Genomic DNA, 6,000 nt, shown 5'->3' with positions numbered 1-6,000 from the left:
ATCCCCCGCCTCAGAGACAACCACTAACCTCAGTTGAATGTGTATCTTTTCAGACTCTTTTCTATACAATTATCAATAATCATACCTGTGTCTCTATTTCCTCATCTTTAAAATGGGACTAGTAATAATGGCTCTTCCTTCATAGCGCTGGGGCTTCCCCAGGGGCTCAGATGTGAAGAAGCCACCTGCAATGCAGGAAATGCAGGAGACCTGGGTTCAAACCCTGGGTCTGGAAGATCCCCTGGAGAAGGGACTAGCAACCCACTCCAGTATTCTTACCTGGAGAAACCCATGGACAGCGAAGCCTGGAGGGCCACAATCCATGGGGTCACAAAGAGTCAGACACAACTGAGCGACTGAGCAGGCACACAGCTAATAGTTACATGTCTTTGGAAAATTATTTTTCCTCCTCAGTGCTTTGGTTTTATCATGGGTAAAAGGGAATTAATTCTACCTACCTTTCAGGATTGTAATGAGATGTGAATATGTTGTGGGAAGGGGGCTAGAATCTCAGGAACCAGATCAGTACTTGCCTTAGTCATGACTACACAGAGCCCGGGTCTCCCTTGCTTGCTCCCACAGGTCTTCACACTCACTGATTAAGGCCATCGTACACCCGAAAGAAGAGGAGATGAAGGGCACGACAAACCCTGGCTTTTCTCACCCTCCTGCAGACCGTGCCCAAGAAAAGGTTGGAGTTTGGGCCAGGGACTAGAAGTTGCATAGAAATCTCCTGGGAAACTCGTTACAGTGCAAATTCTGATTCTGTGCTTTGGGGATGAGGCCTGAAATCCTGCATGTCTGACAAGCTCTCTGGCAACACTCATGCTGCAGGTCTGCAGACCACTCTCTTAGTAGTCAGGGCCCTTGACTCCTGTCCTTCCTGTGGCCCAGCTGAAAGACATGGACAAACGCTCTGCCTGACGAGATCATGGACCCAGACAATTGACCTCACGACCCATTCTGAACCCCAAGGGGCTGCCCTCCCTCTGGGCACACCCAAGCCTCTGAGAATCCTATTCCTTCAAAGAAAGCAGGGAAAGTCTAGATTCTCCTCAGAGAATAGACACAGCCTCTGCTTCCATGGAGTTTATGTCCCAATTAGAGAAGATATACAATAAACAAGTAAACAAATATACATCTGCTAGAGAGAAGTGCTTTGAAAAAAATAAAGCAGGATAGGTAGACAGCATCTGAGTGTGGAAGATGTGATTGTAAATAAGATAGCCAGGGGAATCTTCTCTGATAGATGGGTTTCAAGCAGAGATCTGACTGAAATAAAAGAATAATAGGGAATTCCCTAGCAGTCCAGTAGTTAGGACAGTCCAGTCTCACTGTGGGGGCCCCAGGTTTAATTCCTGAGGGAACTAGGATTCCGAAAACCACACAGCCAAAAAAAAAAAAAAAAGGTAAAAAGTAAAAAGAAATAGGAGGGGCTACCCTGGTAGCTCAGTGGTAAAGAATCTACCTATCAATGCAGGAGACACGAGTCCGATCCCTGATCCAGGAAGATTCCCCGTGCCACGGAGCAACTAAGCCCTGCGCCATGACTGTTGAGCCTGTGCTCCAGAGCCCAGGAACCGCAGCTACTGAAGCCCACACCTAGAGCCCAAACTCCTCTGCAAAAGAAGCCGCCGCAGTGAGGAGACCATGCACCCCAACTCGAGAGCAGCCTCTGCTCCCTGCAACTAGAGAAAAGACCCAGCAGCAATGAAGACCCAGAACAGTCAAAATAAAAAAGAAGAAGAAATAGGAGAATGACTTCTGTGGATATCTGGGGAGGAACATTCTAGTAGAGGAGCAGCATGTGCAAAGGTCCTGAGGCAGAAGGAGACTGATACTTGGAGGAACAGCAAGGAGAACAGTGAGACTAGCCTGGGATGAGTCAGCAGGAGTGTCAGGAAGAGAAGATATCAAAGATACCAGCGAGAACAATAGAGCCTTCTGGGCAATTGCAAGCAGTGAGTAAGACGAACTGGAAAGTTCTGAACAAAAGAGTGACATCATCGTTTTTTGGTAATTTTTAAAGATGTCATTTACATAAAGTAAACTTTACCATTTTTGGTATAGAGTTCTGCCAGTTCTGACCAATGTGTGCAAGCAAGCAATCATGGCTCTATCACCCCCCAAAAGTCTCCCCTGCCCTTGGTAGCCTTTCCCATCCCCACCTATTGCCATTGGCAACCACGGATCTATTTTCTGTCCCAGTAGCTTTGCTTCTTCCAGGGTGTCATTTAGAGGAAACTTTATAATAGATGCCCTCTTGAGTCTGAATCCTTTCCCTTAGCATAAAGCACTTGAGATTCATACATATTGGCATATAGAATTTCTTTTTATTTTCCAAATTCAAAGATTAAAATTGAGCAAGATTTCTGGCTTTTGTTGATGTCACATGGTCAGTATCCTGTCATTTCCAAAACGACTAGAAAAACACCAGGTTGTTTTAATATATACATTCCTTTACTGTTACTTAGTAGTTACTCTAGATATTATACCATGTATGGAGCTTTTTATTACTGAAGAATATTCCACTGTATGGATGTGATCGTTTGTGCATCCATTCACCAGGTGAAAGATATTTGGACTGCTTCTTGTTGATGACAGTGACAAAATAAAATCCCTACAAACATCTATATACATGTTTTTGTGGGATCATAAGTTTTCACGAATTTCTTCTGACAAAGATGGAGTCACAGGAAATGGATTTACTCTCCTATCTGAAGCAACTAAAAACCTGGGGCAAAATAATATACAAAATGGTTTTCAGACATAAGACATCAGACATCACATGACAGCGATAGCTGAGAGGGGAGAAACCAGTGAAGGGAGCCCTACAAACGCTGAGCGCAGGGAGGGGGACTCAGGCAGAGCCTGGCAGCCCCCTGGAATCAAGGAGATGAAGGTGGGAGTCAGGGAGGCGAAAGCGGACGGGGCCCACCTTGCAAAGTCCTGGAGACGAGAACTTCCCAGAGAGAAAGTTCCAGAGAGCTGCAAAGGGCCCCCTCAGGTTTTTGGCTTCTGAACAACCCATGTGTGTGAGGAAGCCACCTAAGGCTGAGGAAGAACCACCAGAAAGGATTGGTGAGAACAACCCCTGAAGCTCACACAGGCCAGGGAGGAGGACCATCAGCACCAACCAGAATGGAAAATGTCCTGATTCCTGGGAGATGAGGAAGAGTTCAAAGGGTATCGCCTCAGTAGTTAGTGAGATGGTGCGTAGTTGCTCGGTCATATCCAACTCTTTGTTACCCTTTGGACTATAGCCCGCCAGGCTCCTCTGTCCATGGGGCTTCCCAGGCAAGAATACTGGCATAGGTTGCCATTTCCTTCTCCAGGCGATCTTCTTGATCCTGGGATCAAATCTGTGTCTCCTGGGTCTCCACCATTGGTAGGCAGATTCTTTACCACTGAGCCACCAGGAAGCCCAGCGGGTGAGATCAACCCTAGATGAAAGGCTGCCTTGTGTCAGCTCCAGCAAGCATTCCCCCTAATCCTTTCTGCTGGTTCTCTTCCTTAGCCTCGCAGAGTTTCCTCACACACCCAACTAGCAATACTCAGCTGAAGACTCAGGAAGACCCAGGAATTCTAACTGACTTTGTCCTCCCAGAGTCTCAACTCCCGTCATCAACTCAGGGACAACACTGGGCTTAGCCTGGGTCCCCTTCCCTGCACTGTGGTCTGGAAATTCTCTCCAGGCAGTAAGCTGGGCCAGTGGAAGTTTCATTTGTTTTTCATTCTCAGAAAACATCTGTCCCCCACTCCCTTTTGTCTTATGATTTATGATGAAAACCACCATATTATATATTTCCCCCAACTTTTTAGCTGTTTGAAGTACAAGGGTAAATGGTCTCCAAGACTCCATCTTGGCTGGGAAGTGAAGATGACATCATCTAATTTTGTCTTAAAAGGATCACTCTGGAGACCAGACTGAGGATGGGCAAGGGCAACAGTAGACAGACCAGTAGACAATTGCAGTAACCCAGGGGACAGCCAGTGGTCCCCTGGCCCATGACTTCAGGGATGGTGGTGTGAGGTCACTGAGTTCAGGATGTAGTTTGAAGGCAGAGCCAATGAGATTTGCTGATTCATGTGTGAGATTCATGTGTGAGAGATCATAAGGAGTAACGGTAGACTCTACTATTTGGGGCCTGAATGACTGGGTGAATGGGGAAGACTGGGAGCAGCAAGATTGGAATGAAATAAGATCAGGAATTTGGTTTTGAAGAGCTGACATAACCCTGTCTGCCAGGAAGTCATTTCTCAACACATATCCCTCCCTCCTACGTCTGCTCCACTCCACTGACCACCTCTTGTAACCTGGAACATGAGGGTGTGCTCAGCTCTGGGCACACCCCGGCTTGCCTTCCAGTCCACTGGAGATGCCGTGATGGAGCCCTGCCTCAGGCAGCCCTTTCCAAGTATAGAAACGCTTGTGGAAGCACCTGGCTTAGAAACTACTGACATTTATGGTCAGCACTTTGCAGTTTTTAAAGTATTTCACAACTATTGTCTCCTTTAATCCTCTCAAGAGCAACAGTGGTGGGTGTAATCATCTCTATCTGCAGGTTATGGAACCAGAACTAAGACTGAGAGAGGTGAGGTGGTGCCCAAGGCCATTACTGGTCAATCATAGAGTGAAAACTTGAACCTGAACTCTGGATTCTAAATCCAGGATTGTTCTTTTCCATATTTAGACTCAGGCAGTGGAAGGGGACCCTTCATCTCACCTGTTAGCACCTCGGAGGCTTTATCTAAGCCTGGGCCTGTGACCACATCCCCTTCCTGCCATTAGTGTGTTCCTGTTACAGTGCGTGCACGTGCAAGTGGAATGCCAGGAAAGAACAGGCCAGATGCCTGGGGTCCTGAGCTGAGAGGGGTGCTGAGCCGTCTCCAGCTTCAGTCTTAAGTCTGCTCCGCAAATGACCTGGTGTCTTAGTAGGAACAAAGACCATGAGGCAAAGTCTCTCAATCTCTTGCCCCACACCCCCTGCAAATTTAGCAGCCTTGATTTCCACTTGTACTCCTTTCCCTGGTGCTTAGAAGGTAAAGTGTCTACCTGCAGTGCAGGAGACCCAGGTTCAATCCCTGAGTCCCATGGAAAATCCCATGGATGGAGGAGCCTGGGAGGCTGCAGTCCATGCAGTTGCCAAGAGTCAGACATGACTGAGCGACTTCACTTTCTTTCCTTTCCTTTTCCCTGTTGCAGTAGCAGAGAGTTGATTCCCCTCTTGTCTAAAGCCAAATTAGACAAGATAAAACCCTCCCAGCCTCAGGGCCCATCCCCTCAGGTGTGCCTGAAAGACTCTTGCCTGCCTATCAGCCAAGACAGCCTTCCCCTCTCCACCACCTCTTCCCCACCCACATTTAACCCTGATTTTATTTTATTTCTCCCACCTTAAGAAGAAAACCATCCATTCTCCTTCCTACCTGGGCCAATGCCTTTTCTTTCCTTCAGGTTCCCTGAATTTGTAACCTTGTGTGCCAGTGCGTTCCTCCCTCCAGCTGACTCACCCACACCCTGGAATCAGGCTCCTTCCGCCTCTCCCATCTGGCCCTCCCTTCTCCTGTGCTGGGCTCACGGGGGTCACCAATGTCCTTTGTAAGGACTGATCCTTAACTTAGCGATGGCCACTCAGTTCTTAACACTCCTTGCCACCTTGACCTCAAAAACACCACTTGACCTTGCCCTTGGGCCCACCCTCATGACACCCTTTATGGCCTCCCCTTCCTCCAAACAGCCCCTGAGTGTCAGAGCCCAGGATTCTCTAGATGAGCCCACCTTCGCCATGGTTTGAACACACTACTTGAACTACTCCTAAGTTCTAGACTCTTCTTTACAACTACCTGCTATCACCCTGGAGGCACACTGAACATTTTCATAAATGCATTTATATTCTCCCCACGCCCAGAGCTCGGGCAAAATTATCTCTAAATACCTGATCATCTGCAGGGAGATCTTAGAAGCCATCCTTGGCACCATCTTCTTCTACCGGCCCCTCC

This window comes from Capra hircus, chromosome 15 (assembly GCF_001704415.2).
Source record: "Capra hircus breed San Clemente chromosome 15, ASM170441v1, whole genome shotgun sequence".
NCBI classification, from domain to species: Eukaryota; Metazoa; Chordata; class Mammalia; order Artiodactyla; family Bovidae; genus Capra; species Capra hircus.
Note: the sequence above shows the minus strand (reverse complement) of the source record.